The following is a 26,717-nucleotide window of genomic DNA, read 5'->3' on the forward strand; positions in this document are numbered from 1 at the left end:
GTTGTTAAACTGTTTCTCACAGTGGCTACACCATTTTAATTCCTACCAGCTGTGTATGAAGGTTCTAGCTTCTCTGCATCCTCACCAACACTTGTTATTTTCTGTTTTTTTTTTTTTTTTTTTTTTTTTTTTGAGACAAAGACTTGCTCTGTCACCCAGGCTGGAGTGCAGTGGCACAATCTCAGCTCACTGCAAACTCTGCCTCCAGATTCAAGTTACTCTCCTGCCTCAGCCTCCCGAGTAGCTGGGATTATAGGAACCTGCCACCAGGCCTGGCTAATTTTTGTATTTTTTTTAGTACAGACAGGGTTTCACCATGTTAGCCAGGCTGGTCTCACACTCCTGGCCTCAGGTGATCCACCTGCCTCGGTCTCCCAAAGTGCTGGGATTACAGGCATGAGCCACTGCACCAGGCCAATTTTCTCTATCTTCGATTCTAGCCATGCTTATGGGTATGAAGTGGTATCTAATTGTGGTTTTGATTTCTGTTTCCCTGATGATGAATTTCATTGAGCATCTTTTCATGTGCTTATTGGCCACTTCTATGTCTTCCTTGGAGATGTGCCATATTTTCATATTCAAAAATGAAAGCACAGGTCCACACAAAATTTTGTACATGAATAATTACAGTAGCATCACTCCTAATAACCCAAAGAGAGAATTAATCCAAATGCCTATCACCAGATGAAGAGATACACCTATTGTTGTCTACCCACATGGTGGAATATTATTTGATCACAAAAAAGAGGAAAGTACATACGCTACAGCGTGGATGAACCTTCAAAACAGATGAAAGGTCACATTCTACATGATTTCATTCAGATGGAAATCTACAGAAATAGGAAGTCGATTAGTGGTTGCTTAGGGCTGGTAGGGGCATGGGAGGATGGGGGTGTTAGCTAAAGGGTATGAGGTTTCTTTTTGAGGTCATGAAATGTTCTAAAATTGACTGGTAATGTTTGTGTATATCTCTGAATATATTGAAAACCATTGAAATGTAAAAAATGCAAAGAAAAAGGAGCCCAAGTTGCAATTTTATTCAACACTTGATTGGCTTTAAAAATAGATTCCAGGCTGGGCATGGTGGCTCACACCTGAAATCCCAGTGCTTTGGGAGGCTGTGGTGGGAGGATTGCTTGAGGCCAGGAGTTCCAGGCCAGCCTTGTCAACATGACAAGACACTGTCTGTACAAAAAAAGAAAAAATAAATAACAGCTGGGTGCAGTGGTTCACACCTGTAATCCCAGCACTTTGGGAGGCAGAGGCGGGCAGATCACCTGACATCAGGAGTTCAAGAGCAGCTTGGCCAACATCCTGAAATCCCGTCTCTACCAAAAATATAAAATTTAGCCTTTTGGTTCTCCGAGCAGCACCATGGCGGTTGTTAAGAACAAGTGCCTTATTAAAGGTGGCAAAAAGGGAGTTAAGAAGGAAGTAGTTGGTCCATTCTCTAAGAAAGATCAGTATGATGTGAAAGCACCTGCTATGTTCAATATAAGAAATACTGGAAAGACTTGGTCGCCAGGACCCAAGGAACCCAAATTGCATCTGATGGTTTGAAGGGTCTTCTGTTTGAAGTGAGTCTTGCTGATTTGCAGAATGATGAAGTTGCATTTAGAAAATTCAAGCTGATTACTGAAGATGTTCAGGACAAAAACTGCCTGACTAACTTCTATGGCATGGGTCTTACCTGTGACAAAATATGTTCCAAGGTTGAAAAATGTTCAACAATGATTGAAGCTCATGTTGATGTCAACACTACCGATGGTTACTTCTTTCTTTTGTTTTGTGTTGGTTTTACTAAAAAACACAACAATCAGATACTGAAGACCTCTTATGCTCAGCAACAGCAGTCTGCCAAATCCAGAAGAAGATGATGGAAATCATGACCTGAGAGGTGCAGACAAATGACTTGAAAGAAGTGGTCAATAAATTGATTCCAGACAACATTGGAAAAGATATAGAAAAGGCTTGCCAATCTATCCTCTCCATGATGTCTTCATTAGAAAACTAAAAATGCTGGAGAACCGTGGATTTGAAAGGCATGGAGCTTCATGGTGACGGTAGTAGTTCTGGAAAAGCCACTAGGGACGAGACACACACATGCTAAAGTTGAATGAGGTGATGGATATGAACCACCAGTCCAAGAATCCGTTTAAAGTTCAGACTTAAAACAGTAGCAAATAAGAAGTCCTATTTGTGAAAAACAAACAAGAAACAACAATGAAAGAGCAAAATTAGGCTGGTGTGGTGGTGTATGCCTGTAATCCTAGCTACTCAGGAGGCTGAGGCATGAGAATCACTTGAACCCGGGAGACAGAGGTTGCAGTGAGCCAAGATTGCACCATTGCACTCCAGCCTGCGCAACAGAGTGAGACTCTCTCCAAAAGGAAGAAAAAAAAAAAAAAAGTATCCGGGCTTGGTGGCATGCGCCTGTAGTCTCAGCTACTCTGAAGGCTGAGACGGGAGGATGGATTGAGGCCAGGAGTAATTTGAGGCTGCAGTGAACTATGATTGTGACACTGCACTCCAGCCTGGACTGCAGAGCGGGACCCTGTCTCTTGTACATACACACACACACACACACACACACACACACACACACACACACATACATACATACATACATACATACATACCCAGGTTCTACCTCTGGTGATTCTGACTCAGTAGGGTGGGATATCCCCTAGGGATCCTGCTGTTCAGCCTGGTCTGGGATCCACTTTTCATTGGGAACTGAGACACTGGCTGTGAGCCTTTCTGTCCTGAGATGTAGAGGTCATGGCGATGCAGGTTCAAGCTTAAGGAGACCTGACTGTGCGTTAGGTATTGTGCTGAACATCATCTCTTACTCTCACAGCAACATCCTTAGAAGGTTAATGATGTATCCGTGCTCTACAGATGAGGAACTGATCTTTCAGAGGAGTTTAGCTTGTTTAAAACTTGTTCTTCCTATTGGAAACTTCGTACCCTTTGACCAGTGTCTCCCATCCCCTCCCTTTCCTTCACCCCAGCCCCTGATAACCAGTCCTACTCTCTATTTCTGTGAGTTCAACTTCTTTAGATTCCACATATAAGTAAAACCATGCAGTATCTGTCTTTCTGTGCCTGGCTTATTTCACTTAACACAATGTCTTTCAAGTTCATCTGTGTTGTTGAAAATGACAGGATTTCTTTCTTTTTTAAGGGTTAATAGTATTCCGTTGTGTGTATATAGTACATTGGCTTTATCCTTTCATCCACTGATGGACACTTAGGTTGATTCTATATCTTGGGTATTGTGAATAGAGCTGCAGTGAACATAGGAATGTAGGGATCCCTTCGACATATTGATTTTGATTTTTTTTTTTTTTTGGTCTATATCCAGAAGTTGGGTTGCTGGATTATATGTTTTGAAATCTATAGCACAGCAGCGTGACTATAGTCAATAATAATGTATCTTTCAAAATAACTAAGTGGGCACATTTCAAATGTCGCATCATGAAAATTGTCGGTAAATTAGGGGATGGATGTGTTCATTAGTTTGATCTAATCATCCCACATTGTATACACGTACCAAAACATCACATACATGGGTACAATTATGATTTGTCAATTAAAATAACTTTAGTTAAAAAAATAACTTGTTCAAAGCCCCAGTTGGGATTGATGGAGCTTGGACATGCACCAAGGCTGTTGCTCTCAGGCCCACACAGTCATTTGTCCACGAATGTTGAAGCCCTACCTGAGATTTCTACTGAGATCAGTGTAGGGATTCAATGTCTCAGAATCATCCCATCCTCCAGGGCCCACAAGTCCATGACCGCTGCCTCTACCCCCGACCCTACTGACCTGAAATGTGGCCCCTGCTTTCATTTCCAGGAGCATACAACACTTACACCAAGCATTGATGGGTTTTGTTGATTTCATTTGAGATGTGGGGCCGTGGAGAGGGTCCCATGATCCTTGCTTGGTGTTGGCCAACTCATTGACTTCTCTCCTTTGACTTCACCCTTCCCTTTTCTACTCACCTCCTCTGTCATGGATTGCTCTGGGAATTCTGAGCCGTGGTTCCTTTATTTTGCAGATAACCTTCATTCTTCTCTGCAATGAATCCCAAAAGTGTGTAGTTGAGCTGACTGCAAGGTGCTTGACACGCAAGAGAATTTACAAATGGGATTCGGCCTCTGGAAAGTGGTGGTAGTTCCAGATTTATGTGGATGTTACTTTGTTTTTCCCTATAAGATCTATTCTTCAAACTATCAAGCTCTTGGCTCCTGGCTGCAGTCGTTTGCTGGTGGCAGTGGGCTGGGAACTGCCTCCGTGGAGAAATGCTGCCCACTTAGAAAAAGGGAAACTGGTTCTCTTTAAGAGGCATAGGGAGGTTTCCAGTGCCAGTTTGTTTGGAGGCAAAATGGCTGTTGTATTAAAATTTCCCAAACTTGGGCTGGTGCCTTGTGTGTTTAGAGCTCAAAGCCACGATTGTTTTCTTTTCTTTTTTTTTTTTTTTTTTTTGGTGGTTGGTTTTCCATCTTTTTGCTTGGCAGGTTTCTGCTAATAGCTTCAACCTCAAGAGTCCCATTATACAGACACTAATAGCACCTACTATGTGTCAGTCTGTAGTGCCTACTATGTGCCAGGCATTGGAGATAATATAATGATGAACAAGATAAACATGGCATTTGGAAAGGAGAGTCTAGTTCCCACTCTCAGCCCACCCCAAAGAGAGGCCAGAATTGGGCTTCCAAAGATCTCAGATGCCCTTGCAGCACCTCCCTGAAGAGGACGGGTGAGGCTTTGGTGTCTGCAGAGAATTTGGCTGGACAATCCCTCAGTTTTGGAACGATGGGAAGGAGCTGCCATCTGTGTTTAAGATGAGAAGTGGGGGAGTGGCTGGATATCAGAGGAAGCCAAGATGAAGAGAAGGTTTTTGTGAGTTCCTATGCATAGTGGAGACCTGTTCTAGTGAGGGTCCCTGGGGCTGAGCCTGTGGGTCAGTGGAATGATGCTGTGAGGAGGGTCTTGCTATAGCAGGTGGCCCAAAGAAGGTTGATGGATCATGAGCAGCTGGAAGAATGGAGAGTTCGGGGGATGTAGTTCCTACTTGGCTTTCCAACAGTGTGTAAGCCCAGAATTCTTACATAAGCCCATGGAGAAGAAAAAGGAATGCTGGTAACGACAAGATTGAATTCTCCACCTGCCAGGCATCCAGGGACTCAGAGCAGATTTAACTGAAGTTACAGAAATAGGAATGTGACATTTCCTACATCCGGGTGTGCTAGAGCAAATGGATTCCCTCTCTGGTTTGTGGGGAAGGAGAATGCTAACATACAAGACTCCAGGTTTTCGCTCTTAAACCTGGTGCCTAGAGATGCATTTTCTACTGGATGCAGACAGAAGCTCCATATAGACATATCCATCGCTGCATCTCTCATGCCTTGTGTTCTCCCTAATTTTCCCTTTTTAACCCACAGAGGAAGAAAGTTCCAGCATCACTTCTGGCCTTTCAAGAGTGAGTTAGGTGGCCAGGTGGGGTTATTCATGCCTGTAATCTCATACTGAAGGGGTGGCCTGCCCCTCCACACCTGTGGGTATTTCTTGTCGGGTGGGATGAGAAACAGAAAAGAAATCAGACACAGAGACAAAGTACAGAGAAACAACAGTGGGCCCAGGGGACCGGCGCTTAGCATACTAAGGACCTGCACTGGCACCAGCCTCTGAGTTCCCTCAGTTTTTTATTGATTATTATCTTCATTGTTTCAGCAAAAAGGAATGTAGTAGGAGGGCAGGGTGATAATAAGGAGAAAGTCAGCAACAAACATGTGAGCAATAGAATCTATGTCATAATGGAGTTCAAGGGAAGGTACTATGACTGGACGTGCACGTAGGCCAGATTTATGTTTCTCTCCACTCAAACATCTCAGTGGAGTAAAGAATAACAAGGCAGCATTGCTGTAAACATGTCTCGCCTCCCACCATAGGGCGGTTTTTCTCCCATCTCAAAATTGAACAAATGTACAATCGTGTTTTATACCGAGACATTCAGTTCCCAGGGGCAGGCAGGAGACAGTGGCCTTCCTCTATCTCAACGGCAAGAGTCTTTCCTCTTTGACTAATCCACCTCAGCACAGACCTTTTATGGGTGTCGCGCTGGGGGACCGTCAGGTCTTTCTCATCCCACGAGGCCATATTTCAGACTATCACATGGGGAGAGACTTTGGACAATACCCAGCTTTCAAGGGCAGAGGTCCCTGCGGCTTTCCACAGTGCATTGTGACCCTGGTTTATTGAGACGAGAGAATGGTGATGACTTTTACTAAGTATACTGCTTGCAAACATTTGGTTAACAAGACACATCCTGCACAGCCCTACATGCCTTAAACCTTGATTTCATACAACACATGTTTTTGTGAGCTCCAGATTGGGTCAAAGTGGTTGGGGCAAAGTGGCTGGGGCAAAGCTACAGATTAACAACATCTCAGCAAAGCAATTGTTTAAAGTACAGGTCTTTTCCAAAATGGAGTCTCTTATGTCTTCCCTTTCTATGTAGACACAGTAACAGTCTGATCTCTCTTTCTTTTCCCTACATATCCCCATTTTCGTTTTGACAAAACCACCACCATCATCATGGCCCCTTCTCGCTGGTCGCTGTCTCTCTGGAGCTGCTGAATACACCTGTAGACTAAAAATAGAAAGTACAGACATACAAGGATTAATACAAAATTTGCAATAGTGGAATTTCCGGTGGTTTTAACCCAAGTGACGGGGGCAAGAGGACGGTGTGGGTGCTGCGGCACCCGGGCAGTCTCCCACCTCCTTTGTGTCTTAGTTGCTGTTTCTCCTAGTTTTCAGTCTTTCTCCTCACCTGCTCACTCGCACCTTTTATCTCTTTGTCTCCCTTCTCTTACGGTCTCTCTCTCTCTCTTTAACACTATCTCTCTCCCCAGTCTCACTTTCTGTGTCTCTCTCTGATCTCTGTCTCTTTTTCTTTCCCTTCCTATCTCTGGCTCTCCACATATGCCGTTTCCTTGGTGGATTGTAACTTCATCTGTTCTGATATCACCATTTTGTTCACCCTGCGAGTCGATGATGCTCGATTGCGGATTTTCTGTCTCTGCAGAGGCACTTTCATTTGCATCTCTGATGGGTTCATTGTAGAACTTCAAATGTCTAGTGGGTATCCAAACAGGAAGCTGATTTTCTCCGGGTGAAACACAAGCAAAACCTCTCCCCCATGTTATCACCTTACCGATTTCCCATGTTTTGTTTTTGTTGTCTTTCCACCAAATCAGTTTTCCCTCATGTGGTCTATTCTTTTTACCAGTAAAATGTTCTGCAGAAGTAGTGGTCTGATTTCTATGTATGTCTAGAAAATCTAAAGTATAGAGTGTTAGATTAAGTTGCATCTGGGGAGTGCTATACTCCTTATTGTCTTTTTCCTTTTTTTGTTTAACCAATTGAGCTTTGAGTGTTCTAAGCAGGACAGGTAAGATTTGCGTCTGGCACAGTCAGCCAGGTCTCCTTACCCTGTGCTTCCCTTTCTGCCTGTGACTGAATGGGCATGTCAGGGTCGAGTAGGGGATCCAGGAGGAGGAAGCCTCATTAACTTCTATTCTGCAGCAATTGATGGACACCCAACTTGAACAGTGGGGGCTTATCACCTCATGTACTAAGACCAGAGATAGCTGATGCCAAGGTTGGCTAAATTAGTAGCTTGAGATGTTAGGTTTTTCATTTGAGGTTTCTATGCTGCTGTTGTCTTCTGCTCTTGGTCACAGAGGCTGCCACAATCCGCATGTCAAGTCCTCATGTGACAATATCCAGACACAGCAAGGAAGAGGTACAGTGTATTCCTGCATGTTTCTTAAAAAAATGTTTTTGATAGAGAATAATTGTACACATTTATGGGGTCCATGTGAGATTCTGGTACATGCATGCAATGTGTAATGATCAAATCAGGGTCTTTAGGATATTAATCACCTCAAACATTGATCATTTCTTTGTGTTGGGAATATTTCAAATCTTATTGCTATTTAGAAATACACAATAAATCTATTTATCAGGATACAAAATCTATGTACACATATCAGTAGCAGTGCTATACACCAACATCTACCAGGCTGAGAATCAAATCAAACCCTTTTATAATAGCTGTAAAAATAAAATACTTAGGAATATACCTAACCAAGGAGGTGAAAGACCCCTACAAGGAAAACTACAAAACACTGTTGAAAGAAATCATAGATGACACAAGCAAATGGAAACACATTCCATGCTCATGGATGGGTAGACTCAATATTGTGAAAATGACCATACTGCCAAAAGCAGTCTACAAATTCAATGCAGTTCCTATCAATGTACCATCATCATTCTTTATAGAACTAGAAAAAAAGAATGCCAAAATTCATTTGGAACTAAAAAAGAGTCTGCAAAGCCAAAGCAAAACTAAGCAAAAAGAACCAATCTAGAGGCATCACATTACCCAACTTCAAACTATATTACAAAGCTATAGTCACCAAAACAGCATGGTGCTGGTATAAAAATAGGCACATGACCAATGGGACACAGTAGAGAACCTAGAAATAAAGCCAAATACTTAACAGCCAACTGATCTTCGGCAAAGTAAACAAAAACAAAGTAAGAAAAGTACACCCTATACAACAAATAGTGCAGGGATAATTGGCAAGCCACATGTAGAAGAATAAAACTGGATCCTTATCTCTCAACTTATACAAAAATCAACACAAGATGGATCAAAGACTTAAATCTAAGGTCTGAAACCATAAAAATTCTAGAAGATAACATTGGAAAATGCTTCTACACATTGGCTTAGGCAAAGAGTTAATGACCAAGAACCCAAAAGCAAATGCAACAGAAACAAAGATAAATAGATGGGACTTAATTAAACTAAAAGCCTCCTGCACAGCATAGGAAATAATCAGCAGAGTAAACAGAGCACCCACAGAGTGGGAGAAAATTTTCACAAACTGCATTTGACAAAGGACTAATGTCCAGAATCTACAGGGAACTCTAATCAGCAAGAAAAAAATAATCTCATCAAAAAATGTGCCAAGGACATGAATAGACAATTCTCAAAAGAAGATATACAAATGGCCAACAAACATATGAAAAAATGCTCAACATCACTAATTACCAGGGAAATGCAAATCAAAACCACAATGCAATACCACGTGTAAAATAAACAAAAAGAGGGCCGGGCACGGTGGCTCACGCCTGTAATCCTAGCACTTTGGGAGGCCAAGGTGGGCCTATCACGAGGTCAGGAGTTTGAGACCAGCCTGACCAACATGGTGAAATCCAGTCTCTACTGAAAATACAAAAATTAGCCGGGGATGGTGGCAGTTGCCTGTAATCCCAGTTACTCAGGAGGCTGAGGCAGGAAAATTGCTTGAACCCGGGAGGCAGAGGTTGCAGTGAGCTGATATGGCACCATTGTACTCCAGCCTGGGTGACAGAGTGAGACTCCATCTCAAAAAAAACAAAAAACAAAAGACAAAACAAAACAAAAAAAAAACAAAAATTGATGTTGGCATGGATGTGGTGAAATACAACGCTTTTACACTGATGGTGGGAATGTAAGCTAGTACCAGCACTATGGAAAACAATATGGAGATTCCTTAAAGAACTAGAAGTACATCTACCTTTTGATCCAGCAATCCCACTGTTAGGTATCTACCCAGAGGAAAAGAAGTTAATATATGAAAAAGATACTTTTGCACAGGTTTACAGCAGCAGAATTCACAGTTGCAAAACTATAGAACCAGCCCAAAATGCCCATCAATCAATTTGTGGATAAAGAAAATGTGTTATATATATGTATACCATAGAATACTACTTAGCCTTAAAAAGGAATAAAATAATGGCATTCATAACAACCTGGATGGAGTTGGAGACCATTATTTCAAATGAAGTAACTCAGGAATGGAAAACCAAACATTGCATGTTCTCACTCGTAAGTGGGAGCTAAGCTATGATGATGCGAAGGCACAAGAATGAAACAGTGGACTTTGGAGGCTCAGGGGGAAGGTGGGAGGGGGTGAGAGATAAAAGACTATACATTGGGTAAACGGCTTTGCTGATGGGTATGCCAAAATTTCAGAGATCACCCCTAAGGGACTTATCCATGTAACCAAATACCACCTGTTCCCTAAAAACTATTGAAATTAAAAAAAAGAAATATACAATAAATTGTTGTAGTCACTTTCTGTGATAATAAACACTAGATCTCATTCCTTCTATTATATATTTTTATACCTATTAATCAACCTCTTTTCAAACCCCTCCTATTCCCACCCTCTGGTAACTATCATTCTACTCTTTATCTCCATGATATCAATCTTATAGAGCTCCAGGGCACACAAGTCCATAACTGTGGTCTCTATCCCTGACCCTACTGACCTGAAACATGGCCCCGCTTTGATTTCCAGGAGCATAAGCTGCTCATATAAGTGAGAACATGCAATAGTTTTCTTTCTGTGCATGGCCTAGTTCACCTGACGTTATGACCTTTAGTTCCATCCATTTAGATGAAAATGACAGGATTTCATTCTTTCTTATGGCTAAATACTATTCTATTGTGTGTATATTCCCATTTTCTTTATCCATTCATCCATTGATTGACATTTAGATTGATTCCATATCTTGGCTATTGTAAATAGTGCTGCAGTAAATATGGGGGTACAGGTATCCCGTTGATACACTGATATCTTTTTTTGGATATATACCCAGGAGTGGGATTGCTGGATCATATGGTAGATCTGTTCTTAGTTTTTTGAGAAATCTCTGTACTTTTTTTCGTAATGGCTGTACCAATTTACATTCCCACCAACAATATACAATAATTTTCTCTTCTTCACATGCTTACCAGCAATTGTTGTGCTTTGTGTTTTTAATACCCATTCTAACAAGTGTGAGATGATATCTCATTGTGGTTTTGATTTGCATTTCCGTGATTATTAGTGATGTTGAATATTTTTGCATAAACTTGGTGATTTGTAGATTTTCTTTTGAGAAATGTCTGTTTATTTTTTCATAGTTTCTTTTGCTGTGCAGAAGCTCTTTCATTTAATTAGATCCCATTTGTCAAGTTTTGCTTTTGTGGCAATTGCGTTTGGCATCTTCACCATGAACTCTTTGCCCATCACTATGTACCGGGTGGTATTGCCTAGGTTGTCTTCAGCGTTTTTATAGTTATGAGTTTTACATTTAAGTCTGTAGGACATCTTGAGTTAATTTTTGTGTATGGTGTAAGGGAGAGGTGTTGTCTTTTCACTCTGTTGATTGTTTTATTTGATATGCAGAAGGTATTTAGTTTAATATAATCCCATTTGTCTGTTTTTGTTGCTTGTACTTTTTAAGTGTTAGCCATACAATCTTTGTTCTCAAGCGTTTCTCCTGTGGTTATTTCTAGTAGTTTTATAGTTGTGGCTGTTACATTTAAGTCTTTAATTGATTTTGAGTTTATTTTTGTAAGTGATGAGAGACAAGGGTATAGTTTTATTCTTCTGTGTTTGGATATCTAGTTTTCCTGGCACCATTTAATGAAGAGGGTGTCCTTTATTCAATGCATATTCTTGACAGCTTTCTTGAAAATCAGTTAGCTGTAAATATGTGGATTCATTTCTGGATTCTTTAGTCTGTTTCCTTTGTTTTTGTGTCTGTTTTAATACCAATACACGCTGTTTTGGTTACTATAGCTTTGTAATATATATATATGCATATATATATATATATATATACACACACACATACATATATATATACGTGTATATATACATATATACGTGTATATACACATATATACGTGTATATATACATATATGTGCATATACACATATATACATATATACGTATATACATACATATATACGTATATATACATATCTACGTATATACATACGTATATACGTATATACATACATATCTACGTATATACATACGTATATACGTATATACATACATATCTACGTATATACATACGTATATACGTATATACATACATATCTACGTATATACATACATATATACGTATAACATACATATATACATATATACATATATACACATATATATATTTTATTTATATATATATATTTTATTTATATATATATATATATATATATATATATATATATATATATGTTTTTTTTTTTTTTCTTTTTGAGATGGAGTCTTGCTCTGTCGCCCAGGCTGGAGTGCAGTGGCGTGATCTCTGCTCACTGCAAGCTCTTCCTCCCAGGTTCATGCCATTCTCCTGCCTCAGCCTCCCGAGTAGCTGCTGGGACTACAGATGCCCGCCACCACGCCTGGCTAATTTTTTTTTTTTTTTTTTTTTTTTTTTTTTTTTTTTTTTTTTTTTTTAGAGACGGGGTTTCTTCGTGTTAGCCAGGATGGTCTCGTTCTCCTGACCTTGTGATCCACCCGCCTTGGCCTCCCAAAGTGCTGGGATATAGGCTTTAGCCACCTCGCCCGGCCTCTTTGCAGTATATTTTTAAATCAGGTAGTGTGAGGCTTCTAGCTTTGTTCTTTTTGCTCAGTATTGCTCTGGCTATTTGGGGTCTTCTGTGGTTCCATATGAATTTCAGGGTTTTTTTTTTTTTTCCTGTTTCTGTGAAGAATATAATTGATAGGGATTATACTGAATCTCTAGATTGCTTCGGGTAGTATGGTCATTTTAACAGTATTAGTTATTCCAACCCACGAGCATAAGATGCCTTTCCATTTGTTTGTGTCCTTCTCAATTTATTTTATCAGTGTTTTGTGGTTTTCATTGTAGAAGTTTTTTGGGTTTTTTTTTTTCCTCATCCTTGGTTAAGTTTATTCCTAGGTATTTTATTTTTGTAGCTATTATAAATAGAATTTCTTCCTTGATTTCTATTTTAGCTAGTTTGTTACTGGTATATAGAAACATTACTGATTTTTGTATGTTGATTTTGTGTCCTGAAGCTTTACTGAATTATACATCCATTTTTAAAAATGTTTTTTATTTTTTATTTTTTGAGAGAGTCTCACTCTGTTTTCCAGGCTGGAGTGCAGTGGTGCAATCTTGGCTCACTGCAACCTCCACCTCTCAGGTTCAAGCGATTCTCCTGCTTCAGCCTCCCAAGTAGCTGGGATTACAGGCACCTACCACCATGCCTGGCTAATTGTATTTTTGGTAGAGACAGGGTTTCACCATGTTGGCCAGGCTGGTCTCAAACCCCCAACCTCAGGTGATCCATCCACCTTGGCCTCCCAAAGTGCTGGGATTACAGGCATGAGCTACCATGCCCAGCCTAATTTATTTTAAGAGTTTTTTGGTAGAGTCTTTAGGTTTTTCTGTTTACAGGTATAAGATTATGTCATTTGCAAAGTGAGACAATTGGACTTCCTTTTGTCCATTTGAATGCCTTTTATTTCTTTATCTTGTCTGATCACTCTGGCTTGGATGTCCCATACTGTGTTGAATAAGAGTGGTGAAAGTGGGCATCCTTCCCTTGTTCCAGTTCTTAGAGGAAAGGCTTTTCAATTTTTTCCCAGTGAGTAGGATGTTAGCTGTACATTTGTCATATACGCCTTTTCTTAGGTTGAAGTGTTCCTTCTGTGCCTAATTTGTTGAGAGTTTTCATCATGAAGGAATGGTAAGTTTTACTGAGTGATTTTTCTGCATCTGCTGAGATGATCAGATAGTTTTTGCCTCTCATCTTGTCGATGTGATGTATCACATGTATTGATTTGTGTATGTTGAGCCATCTTTGTATTCCTGGGATAAATCCCAATTGATCATGGTATATTATCTTTTTCATTCATCATTAGATTTGGCTTGGTAGTATTATGCCGAGAATTTTACCATCTGTGTTCATTAGGAATATTGGTCTGTAGTTTTCTCCTTTTGTTGTGTCCTTGTCTTGATTGGATATCAGGGTAATGCTGGCCTTATACAATGAGTTAGGAAGAATTCCTTCCTCTTCAATTTTTGGGAATAGTTTGAGAAGAATTGGTGTTTGTTTTTCTTTATAAATTGGGTAGAAATCAGCATAAAAGCCTAGTCTAGGACTTTTCTCTTTTGGGAGACTTTTTATTACTGATTCAAACCTGCTATTCATTTTGGGTCAGTTCACATTTTTCTGTTTCTTCCTAGTTCAATCTTGGTAGGCTGTGTATGTCTGGGAATTTATCCCTTTCCTCTAGGTTTTCCAATTTGTTAGCATATGATTGTTCATAATAGCCTCTAATGATTCTTTTTATTTCTTTGGTAACAGTTATAATGTCTCCTTTTTCATTTCTGATTGTATTTATTTGGGTCTCTTTTTTTTTTTTTTTTTTTTTTTTTTTTGGTTAGCCTCACTAGTGGTTTATCAATTTTGTTTAACTTTTCAAAAAACCAACTTTTATCTTGTTGATTCTTTGCATTTTTTTGTCTCTGTTGCATTTGTTTCTGCTATGTTATTTATATTTTTCTCTTTCTACTAATTGTGTGTTTGATTTGTTCTTGCTTTTTGAGTTCCTTGAGGTGCATCATTAGGTTGTTTATTTGAAATCTTTCTACTTTTTTCGTGTAGGCATTTATTGCTATAAACTTTCCTCTTAGTATTGCTTTTGCTGTATCCCATAGGTTTTGCATGATGTGTTTCCATTTTCGGTTTAAAAAAAATTTTTGATGTCCATCTTAATTTCTTCATTGACCCAATGATTATTCAATAGCATGTTTAATGTCCATGTATTTGTACAGTTTCTAAATTTCTTCTTCTTATTGATTTCAAGTATTATTCCATTGTGGTCTGAGAAGACACTTGATATGATTTTAGTTTTTTAAATTTTATTGAGCCTTGTTCTGTGTCCTAACCTATGGTCTATCCTGGAGAATGTTCCATGTGTTGATGAGATGATTGTATATTCTGCTGCTGCTGGATGAAATATTCTGAAAATAACTGTTAGGTCCATTTGGTCTAAAGTGCAGCTGAAATCTAATGTTTCTTTGTTGATTTTATGTCTAGATGAACTGTCCAATGCTGAGAGTAGGATGTTGAAGTTCTCAACTATCATTGTATTGGACTCTATCTCTCCATGTAGATTTAATAATATTTGCTATATGTCTCTGGATGCGCTTGTGTTGGTTGCATGCATATTTGGAATTGTTATACTTTGTTGCCGAATTGATCCCTTTATTACCATATAATGACCTTCTTTGTCCTTTTTACAGTTTTTGACTTAAAGTCTGTTTTATCTGGTGTAAGTTTAGCTACTCCTGATTATTTTTTATTTCTGTTTGTGTGGTGTATCTTTTTCCATCCCTTCACTTTCAGTCTGTGTGTGTCTTTACAAGTGAAGTGGGTTTCTTGTAGATGTTGTGGGTCATTTTTTATCCATTAAGCCTGTCTCTATCTTTTAGGTAGGTAATTTAACCCATATTCGAAGTTATTATTGATAGGTGAGGACTTATTCCTGTCATTTTGTTCATTGTTTTCTGGTTATTTTGTATATCCTTTTGATATGGTTTGGCTGTGTCCCCACTCAGATCTCATCTTGAATTCCCATGTGTTGTGGGAGGGACCCAGTGGGAAGTAGTTGAATCATGGAGGCAGGTATTTCCCATGCTATTCTTTTAATAGTGAATAAGTCTCATGAGATCTGATGGTTTTAAAAGGAGGAGTTTCCCTGCTCAAGATCTCTCTTTGCCTGCTGCCATCCCTGTAAGATGTGACTTGCGTCTCCTTGACTTCCGCAATGATTTTGAAGCCTACCCAGCAATGTACAACTGTAAGCCCATTAAGCCTCTTTCTTTTGTAAATTTCCCAGTCTTGAATGTGTCTTTATCAGCTGTGTGAAAATGAACTAATACAGTAAATTAGTACCAGAAGTGGGGTGTTGCTAAAAGATACCTGAATATGTGGAAGTGACTTTGGAACTGGGAAACAGGCAGAGGTTGGAACAGTTTGGAGGGCTCAGAAGGAAACAGGAAAATGTGGGAAAATTTGGAAAAGATTTTCTAGAGACTTGCCCAAAATGCTGATTGTTATATGGACAATAAAGTCTAGGCTTAGGTTGTCTCAGATGGAAATGAGGAACTTGTTAGGAACTGGCACAATGGTGACTCCTGTTATGTTTTAGCAAAGAGACTAGTGGCTTTTTGCCCCTGCTGTAGAGATTTGTGGAATTTTGAACTTGAGAGAGATGATTTAGGGTATCTGATAGGGTATTTGAACTTGAGATATAGGGTATCTGATAGAAATTTCTAAGCAGCAAAGCATTCAAGAGATGACTTGGGTGCTGTTAAAGGCCTTCAGTTTTATAAGGGAAGCAGAGCATGAAAGTTTGGAAAATCTGCAGCCTGACAATGCAATAGAAAAGAAAATCCCATTTTTTCAAGAAAAATTCGATCTGGCTGCAGAAGTTTGTTTAAGTAACGAGGAGTCAAATGTGAATCCCCAAGACAATGGGGAAAATGTCTCCAGGGCATGTCACAGGTCTTCATGGCAGCCCCTCCCATCAAAGGTCCAGAGGCCTAGGAAGAAAAGATGGTTTTGTGGGCTGGACCCAGGGACCCCCGTTGTGAGCAGCCTAGGGTGCCTGAGTCCTAGCCACGCCAGCTGCAGCTAAAAGGCACCAAGGCACAACGTGGGCTGTGGCTTCAGAGGGTGCAAGCCCCAAGCCTTAGCAGCTTCCACATAGTGTTGAGCCTGTGGGTGCACAGAAGTCAAAAATTGAGGTTTGGGAACTGCTGCCTAGATTTCAGAAGTTGTATGGAAATGCCTAGATATCCAGGCAGGAGGTTGCTGCAGGGGCAGGGCACTCATGGAGAAACTCTACTAGGGCAGTGCAGAAGGGAAATGTGGGGTCGGAGCCCCTACATAGAGTCCCTACTGCAGCGCCACCTAGTGGAGCTTTGAGAAGAGGGCCACCATCCTCCAGACCCCAGAATGCTGGATTCACTGACAGCTTGCACTGTGTGCCTTGAAAAGCTGCAGACACTCAATGCCAACCCGTGAAAGGAGCCAGTAGGGGGTCTAAACCATACAAAGCCACAGGAGTGGAGCTGTGGCCTTTTTTCTCCCAAGGCCATGGGTGCCCACCTCTTACATCAGCATGACCTGCATGTGAGACATGGAGTCAAAGGAGATCATTTTGGAGCTTTGAGATTTGACTGCCCCACTGGATTTTGGGCTTGCATGGGTCCTGTAGCCCCTTTGTTTTGGCAATTTTCTGCCATTTGGAATGACTGTATTTACCCAGTGCCTATACCCCCATTGTATCTAGGAAGTAACTAACTTGTTTTTGATTTTACATGCTCATAGGCAGAAGGGATTTGCCTTGTCTCAAATGAGACTTTGGACTGTGGACTTTTGAATTAATGCTGAACTTAGTTAAGACTTTGGGGGACTGTTGGGAAGGCATGATTGGTTTTGAAATGTGAGGATATGACATTTGGGAAAGGCCAGGGGCAGAATGATATGGTTTGGTTGTGTCCCCACCCAAGTCTCATCTTGAATTCCCACATGTTGTGGGAGGGACCTGGTGGGAAGTAATTGAGTCATGGGCTCAGGTCTTTCCCATGCTGTTCTCATGATAGTGAATACGTCTCACAAGGTCTGATGGTTTTGAAAAGGGTAGTTTCTCTGCAGAAGCTCTATCTTTGATTGCTGCCATCCATGTGAGACATGACTTGCTTCTTGCCTTCCAACGTGATTCTTAGGCTTCCTCAGCTATGTGGAAGTGTAAGTCCATTAAACCTCTTTCTTTCGTAAGTTGCCCAGTCTCAGTCAGGTATGTCTTTATCAGTAGTGTGAAAACAGACTAATACACCTTTGTTCCTTTTTTCTCTCATTATTTATGGTTGCAGTTTGGTGGTTTTCTTTAGTGGTGATGTTTGAATCCTTTGTTCTTTTTGTGTCTGAACTACCAGTGAGTTTTATACTTTCATGTATTTTCATGATGGTAGATATTGTTCTTTCACTTCCCAATGTAGGACTCCCTTAAACATTTCTTGTAGGACCGCAACAAACAAGACACAAACAAACAGTCTTTTGCTTATCTGGGAAATACTTTTTTCTCTTTTATTATTACTATTTTTTTTTTTAGCAATGGAGTCTCACTCTGTCACCCAGGCTGGAGTCCAGTGACATGATCATAGCTCACTGCAGCCTTGAACTCCTGGGATCAAATGGTCCTACTGCCTCAGCCTTCTGAGTCTCTGGAATTGCAGATGTGAACCACTATGCCAGTCTCCTTCATTTGTGAAGGATAGCTTTGCTGGGTATAGTATTTTTGGCTTACATTTTTTTATTTTTATTTTTTACTTGTAATATACATCCCCTTTTCTCCTAGCCTGTAAGGTTTCTGCTGAGAAATTCCCTGTTAGCCTGAGGGAGATTCTCTTATAAGTGACTTGATACCTTTCTCTTCCTGTTTTTAGCATTTTCTCTTTGTCTTTTGACAATTTTACCATAATGTGCCTTGGAGAAGACCTTTTTGAGTTGTATTTACTTGGTAATCTTTGAGCTTCCTGCATTTGGAAGCATTCAGGAAGTTTTCAGTTACTATTTCATTAAATAGGTTTTCTATGCCTTTACCAATCGCATCTCCATCCAGAACTCCCAGAATTTCAGTTTTTTGTCACATATGTTTCCCATATGTCATGTAGCCTTGCTTCATTCTTTTTTCTTTCTTTTTGTCTGACTGGATTATTTTAAAAGACCAGTCTTCAGGTTCAGAAATTCTTTGTTTTGCTTGATCTAGTCTATTGTTAAAGCTGTCAATTATCTTTTGTATTTATTTCAATGATTTATTGTCTTCCAGGATTTGTGTTTGGCTCTTTGTTATGCTGTCTATCTCTGTTGAATTTGTGATTCAGATCATGAATTGTTTTCCTGTTTTCTTTTTCTTTCTTTTTTTTTTTTTGTATTCATTATCTGTGTTCTCTTGTATCTCCGTGAGTTTCTTTAATAACATTATTCTGAAATTTTTTCAGGCATTTCATAGATTTTCTTTTCATTGGATCTGTTGCTGGAGAATTATTGTGCTTCTTTGGAGATGTTATGTTTCCTTTTTCATATTTCTTGCATCCTTATGTGACTATCTGTGCCTCTGACATAACAGTCATTTCTTCCAATTTTATGGATTGGCTTTTATATGGGAAAGACCTTTTCTTACAGCTGTATCTACAGTGTTCATTGGATATCACACTTTGGCTTTGATTCTGGGTGGGTACAGTGGTATAGTCTGCACATGATTCCTTCAGCTGTAATTGGCATGAGTGGTGCCTGTGAGTCATTCAGTGGCTTAGACTGCAGTGTTTTTTTTTTTTTTTTTTTTTTTTTTTTTTTTTTTTTTTTGGTTGTTGAGATGGAGTCTAACTCTGTCACCAGGCTGGAGTGCAGTGGCACAATCTCAGCTCACCGCAACCTCTGCCTCCCGTGTTCAAGCAATTCTCCTGCCTCAGTCTCCTGAGTAGCTGGGACTATAGGCACATGCAACCATGACCAGCTAATTTTTGTATTTTTAGTAGAGACGGGGTTTCACCATGTTGGCCAAGCTGCTCTCGAACTCCTGACCTCGTGATCTACCCGCCTCGGCCTCTCAAAGTGCTGGTATTACAGGCGTGAGCCGCCACACTTGGCCAGACGGCAGTTGTTATTGGAGGCTGTGGTGAGGCTTTGCTGAGGATGGGGATGCCAGGAAGTCTTGTCCTTCAGCATCAGTGGTAGTGGCGGTGGACCAGGTGTGTCAATACTAGGGACCATGGGCAGCGTTTGTGGGCACTGATGATAGCCTGTCTGTGTGAGCCAATCCCTGGGCCTCCAGGTGGCTTCTTTGGTTGCTGGCAGTGGCAGCACTGGGCCAGGTGGGCAGGTGCACCACTGGGCTCCTGGGTGGTGTGTGTGGCAGGCTGATCTCTAGTTCTCCAGGTGACCTATGCAGGTTCTGGTGGTGGGTAGGCAGGTGTTTCCGCAGGCCTCTCAGTAGTAAGTGTGAGCACCAGCTGTGGAGGCAGGGGAGTCAATCTCCAGGCCCCCGGATGGTACATTCAGGCACCAGCATATTCCTATGCATTTCTAGATAAAAGTATTTTTCAGAAAACCTGAGCGTATGTCCTATTAATACAACTTACCCTCATCAGCTCTGCATGAGAAGAAGGGGGAATTCCCTCAGTAGAACAGTCAGAATGGAATTACAGACTTGTTTTGAGCCAGTCACTGGTGAGGGCGGGTAGGATAAAATGATAAGCTCAGAATCTAAACCTTAGATAGGGAATGGCAAACTTTCTCCATAAAGAGGCAAACGGTAATATTTTAGGCTTTTGGTCTAAATAACCTCTGTTGTAGTGACGCAGTGGTGCCATCGTAGCCTAAAAGCGTATGTAGACAATGGATAAATCAACGGACCTGGTTTTATTCCAGTAAAAGTTAATTTATACAGTCAGAGGGCCAGATTTGGCCCTTGGTCTATAGTTGTTTAGAGCAGTCAAAATTTATTCCCTGGGGCTGGGCCAACTTTTTCTTAAAAAAAAAAAAAGAAAGAAAGAAACCCACTGTCAGAATAAAATAAAGTTTCTATTTAAAAAGAAGAAGAGGCTGGGTGTGGTGGCTCATGCCTATAATCCTAGCACTTTGGAAGGGTGAGGCAGGAGGACTGCTTGAGGCCAGGAGTTTGAAACCAACTTGGGCAGTATAGTGAGACCCTCTCTCTGCAAAGAATAAAAAAATTAGCCAGGCATGGTGGCACATGTCTGTAGTCTTAGCTACATAGGAGGCTGAAGGGGAAGATCACTTGAGCCCAGGATTTTGAGGCTACAGTGAGCTCTGACTGTACCATTTGTACTCTTGCCTAGGCAAAGAGGGAGAACCCAAAAACAAACAAACAAACAAAAGGTTGGTTGGGGCAGGTTGGAGAAGAAAGTATTTCTGAATTTCTGGGTAGGTTACTGGTAGTGTCAGGCCAAACTAGCTCTACAGTCATATTCATTATAAATAAAGGCAACTAGAAGATCTCCATCTAGCTATTAAAATTGGTTAAAATCTACAGAGATAAAGGACAGTGACCCTTGTGTCAGTTAGTTGTTTTCACAAAATGCTGCATAACAAGTCACTCCAAATCTCAGTGGCTTAATACAACAATCGTTTATTTTCATGGATCTATGGGTCAGCTGAGGATTGGTCAATCTAGCATGAGCATGTCTGGGAAGCTCGACTTTGCTCTTGGTGTCTCTTATCTTCTGCTGGAAGCAGCAGTCTGGCCTGGGCTTGTTGTCATGGTGATAGCAGGAGTGAGTGAGCACAAATGAATGCACACTTTCCAAGTTGTTGGTCATACAGATTAATATTCCAGTGGCCAAAGCTAGACACATTACAAAACCCAACATTAGGGACTGGAGAAATATACTCCGATTCTTCAGTGGGAGGAACTGCAGAGACAAATGGCAGAGTCTTGGATACTGGGAGGACATGGATCCATTAATGTACCTTAATCAATTGCAACCCTCTAACCACCAGTACAATTAAATAAGTATTTGTTGAATGCACTTGTGCCTGAATGCTTCTGGTTGCAGCCCAGGCAATGGGGGCCTGACTGGGGAGGGACCATAGCAGGAACTCGATATCATGCAGGTCTGCATGTAATTGTGCACGGCCGACTCCACATTGGTCATAGCTGACTTGCTTTATCCTGCGTCCCCAAGGGGCAACGATTGGCTGATTATATTTCTGAACAATTTTGACAAAGTTGTTTTCAGGAGCCCAGGAAGCAAATCAGTTGTAGATTTGAATTTTTCAGGGGATCAGAATTGTTGAATATATATATAGTCTTTTACATGCTGATAATTATTTCCACATCACAGAGAAGGCTGGCTATTAGGAGGCTGCTGTTCAATTCCTTTGCCCCGCGAACTCATGAGCTGTGTCTATGTGGGGGGCACTCAGTTGTTAGAGCTGTTTCCCTTCATAACAACATCAGCCAACATTCTAAATAAATGCAGGAAATTAAATAGTCTTCCCCAGACAGGTACTTTACCCTTCTAAAGTGAATTACACATTCTAAAATAAAACACAGTCACATTAAAAAAACAAAAGGTCTTTGTGTCAGGTTGGTCTGGCTTCAGTAAAGATAATATTTGCCTCCAGAGTAGAAGATCCATGAAATCCACGGTATTGCATATGGCAGCCCCACATCTTCTTTCCTTTTCTTTTTTTGTTTTTAACTGAAAGAGTTGTCAATTTTATTTTCACATTTCCCAATACAAATGAAAACTGCATCTTTTTTGGTCCCACTTCTCCCCTCCAAAACTATTCTCTTTGATAGGGCAAGGGGGCAAGTCTTCCTTACGCTGTTAAGAAAACCCGACATCACAGCAGCATGATCTCCTGGTGAAGGGAACAGGTAAATATAAAATTCATATAGTCCAGGCGCAGTGGCTCACACCTTTAATCCCAGCACTTTCAGAGGCTGAGGCGAGCGGGTCACGAGGTCAGGAGATTGAGACCATCCTGGCCAACATGGTGAAACCCCGTTTCTACTAAAATAAAAAAAATTAGCCGGGCATGGTGAACACGCCTGTAGTCCCACACTACTCAGGAGGCTGAGGCAGGGGAATCGCTTGAACCCGGGAGGTGGAGGTTTCAGTGAGCTCAGATCATGCCACTGCCCTCCAGCTTGGGCGGCAGAGGAAGACTCTGTCTCAAAAACAAAACAAAACATTACAAACAAAAAAAACACAACAATAACAACAACAAAACAATACTGATGCAATGAGGCCTCCCCTCTATCCTTATCTGTCTGGTCGAGTCATTCTGGGCTGACTGGGCACCATCATGAGACGGGCAGGAGGTCTTATCATTGGGCACCCAGGCATCACAGGCATGTGGCCTCCCATGGGCGGCCTCATTCCAGGAGCAGGTCCCACTGGCATCATCCCAGGAGCAGGAAGGCCCATCATTGGCATCATGGGCGGGCCCCCCATATGGGCTGCTGCCATCATTCTGAAATGTGCGAGAAGTGTCAAATACACATTAGATTGTGAGGACTTAATATAAAATGAAAGCAAAGTATTTTGTTATTGTTAAAAAATTTTATACATGTAGACCTGGTATTTTGGATAGATTTGTTTACATCTGTGATATTATTCCAATTACCTTCACTTTTTTTGTTTTACTTTTAAAAATGTGGTTGTTACAAAATGCAAATGTAAATATGTGGCTTGCATCATATTTCATCACATTTAGTGTGGACCCTGAGGATCTAGGGGAGTTATGAGCCTTAAGTTGAGGGTGACCCAGGTCAACGTGAATTGCTCTGAAAGAGAAGCAAAGGGCTTAAAGAGAACATATAAATGGAGAGAGGGAGCTCAGTCTCACAGGGTGAGGAAAGGCTTTCTTTCTTACACAGTCTGGCACTTCTTCAAAAGCTTAAACACAGAGTTCTATGACCCAGCACTTCCACTCCAGTTTATGAAAGAAATGAACATATATGTCCGTCCAGAAACTTGTACACAAATGCTCATAGCAGCATTATTCATAATAGCGCCAAAGTGAAAACAACACAAATGCTTGTCTACTGATGAGTGGAGAAATAGAACATGGTTTGACTATGCAATGGAATATTATTCAGTCATCAAAAGGAATGAAGTACTAACACGGGCTACAACACGGATGAACTATGAGAATATTAAGCTAAGTGGAAGAAACCAGTCACAAAAGGTCACATATTCTAAGATGTCATTTATATGAAATGTCCAGAACACGCAAATCTACGAAGATAGAAACCCTGACTCTACTAAAAATACAAAATTAGATGGGCATGGTGGCACATCTCTGTAATCCCGGCTACTCGGGAGGCAGGAGAATTGCTTGAACCCGGGAGGCGGAGGTTGCAGTGAGCCGAGATTGTGCCACTGCACTCCAGCCTGTGACAGAGACTCTATCTCAAAAAAAGTAGATTGTCAGGGCTTAGTGGGAGGAGGAAATGGCAGGTACCTGCTCATGGATACAGGGTTTCCTTTTGGGGTGATGAAAATGTTTTAAAATTGATCATAATGGTGGTTGCCGAGCTCTGTGAATGCACTGAAACCACTGATTTGTTCACTTTAAATGGGCAAATGATACGGTACCTGAATTATATTTTAATAGTTATATTAAAAAAGTAAAATCTTCCTTGAAGTGATGACACTTAAGGAAAGGCCTAGGGGGTGGGATGAGTTCACTATGTAGAGAAATGAGGAACAGCATTTCAGGGTGAGAAACAGCATAGTGAAGTCCCTGAGGTTGATAGGCATAGAGCAGATTTAAGGGACTTTTTTTGTTGAGACGGACTTTCACTCTTGACGCCCAGGCTTGGGTGGAGTGGTGCGATCTTGGCTCACGGCAACCTCTGCCTACCGAGTCCAAGCGACTTTCCTGCCTCAGTCTCCCGAGTAGCTGAGATTACAGGTGCCATCCACCACACCTGTCTAATTTTGGGATATTTAGTAGAGATGGGGTTCCACCATGTTGACCAGGCTGGTCTCGAACTCCTGATCTCAGGTGATCCAGCCGCCTCAGCTTCCCAAAGTGCTGAGATTACAGGTGTGAGCCACTGCGCTCAGCCAGATTTAAGGGACTTTCAAGAAGTTTGTGTGGCTGAGGCCTGCAGGCCAAGCGAGAGAATCAGGAAATGAGGCTGGAGAAAGAGAGGGGCTAGGTCATGGAGGGTCTCACATTACTGTGTGGAAACTTCACACGAGTGGTCCCACCTTGGGCATCCCACCTAACTACTCTGTGTCCCAGCTTCCCCACTGGTGAAATAAAGGACTGATGTAGGGATGGAATGAGATAGGGTGGGCTCAGTAAAGGTGACCTTTTATCATTTTTTTTTTTTCTTTTTTTTGAGATGGAGTCTCACTCTGTCGCCCAGGCCGGAGTGCAGTGGCGCGATCTCGGCTCACTGCAAGCTCCACCTCCCGCGTTCACGCCATTCTCCTGCCTCAGTCTCCCAAGTAGCTGCGACTACAGGCGCCCGCCACCACGCCCAGCTAAAATTTTTGTATTTTTAGTAGAGGCGGGGTTTCACCGTGTTAGGGAGAATGGTCTGGATCTCCTAACGTAATGATCCGACCGGAGTGCAGATTGTCACAGGACCAGGGGAAGACAGAGGCCAGTGAGGAGGCATTTGCAGTCAAACAGTTGGAGGTGATGGTGGCTTGGTTTATGGTGGTGTCAGGAGAGTGGCTGAGCAGTGAACGGATCTGAAAAGATATAGGAGGTAAAACCCACGTGACTTGGTCACTGAATGTGGGTTGGGTTGGCTGGAGGGAAGGTAAGAAAGAATGAGAAGAAAAACATACTCAAGTGGGCCATCCAGCCTAAGGTTACTTGAGGTCCCTTTGTGAAGAGGAATGTTTGTGTTTATGATGAAGATGTCTAGACTTTCAAAGGCCATTTGCAGTATTTTTTTTTAACAGCCAACAACTCCTCCTTCCCTATGCCCTAAACATATGAATTTTTTTTTTTGCCCTAACTTATCACAGAGGGATGGATGTTTATTTGCTTTAATGAAAAATGCAGAATGCCAATAAGAAAGCATATTAAATTAATCTGGATTGCTGGGAGTGAGTTAAAGCTGTTTAGATGTGCACCAGTGTTACTATACTAGTTTGGTCTAAACCCATTTCTGGCCTGCGGCTGCAGGAGGTTGACTCCCAGCTTGCTTTCATTTGAAAGATCCCAGCAACAAGTACACTTGGCATTTCCAGCCAAACCCACTTTGTGCAGCGAAGGAAAAGTTGAGGAGTGCCTCTGTTGTTTTCCCCCAAATCATTTGGCAGAAATGTGGCTGGGAGCTTCATTGCTGATTTTTTCAGTTTTAATATTGCTGTGGAAAGCCTGTACCAACACTCAGCCATGCTATTCATCCACAGCTCCAGTCTGGGCTGTGATTTGTTTTCCGTTTGAGTGACACAACCTTTTTTTCCATTAAGACTCAATGCAAATAGACACTCATGCACCATCACCATAACTCCCCCTGATTGGCGGAGGGAAGTCAGTGGAATGATTCTAGTTTGGTGTTCATATCGGAGGGTTTTATTTATCTATGTTGAGACGGAATCTCTCCTTGTCGCCAGGCTGGAGTGCAGTGGCGCGATCTCGGCTCACTGCAACCTCTGACTCCCTGGTTCAAGCGATTCTCCTGCCTCAGCCTCCCTAGTAGCTGGGCTTTCAGGCAAGTGCCACCATGCCCGGCTAATTTTTTGTATTTTTAGTAGACACGGGGTTTCACCATGTTGGCCAGGATGGTCTTGATCTCCTGACCACGTGATCCGTCCGCCTCAGCTTCCCAAAGTGCTAGGATTACACGCGTGAGCCACTGCGCCTGGCCTGGAGTTGTTTTTAAAAGCATATTTCTCTCAAATTAACTCCGGGGTGTCCCACTGTGACTTGGGAAAAGGTTGGATTTTCTGGAGGTGGAAAGTCAAACTTCAAATACAATTTGGAGGCTGCCACTGTGGCTCATGCCTGTAATCCCAGTACTATGGGAGGCTGAGGTGGGTGGATCATTTAAGGCCAGAAGTTCGAGACCAACCTGGGCAACATGACGAGACCTCGTTTCTACTAAAAATACAAAAATTAGCCAGGCGTGGTGATACATGCCTGTAATCCCAGCTACTTAAGAGGCTGAGGCAGGTGTTATTGCTTGAACCTGGGAGGCAGAGTTGTCCTGTGTCCAAACCCCATGAGGCATATCAGCTGGCTGAAGATAAAATCGGTCACGCAGTG

The 26,717-nt window shown here is 41.4% G+C and overlaps 1 pseudogene; it reads left to right on the top strand.

Moving 5' to 3' along the window:
- Positions 1 to 635: 635 nt before the first annotated feature.
- Positions 636 to 6,530, top strand: LOC134731031 (small ribosomal subunit protein eS1-like; annotated as a pseudogene).
- The last annotated feature ends 20,187 nt before the right edge of the window (positions 6,531 to 26,717 follow it).

This window comes from Pan paniscus, chromosome 7, assembly GCF_029289425.2.
Source record: "Pan paniscus chromosome 7, NHGRI_mPanPan1-v2.0_pri, whole genome shotgun sequence".
NCBI classification, from domain to species: Eukaryota; Metazoa; Chordata; class Mammalia; order Primates; family Hominidae; genus Pan; species Pan paniscus.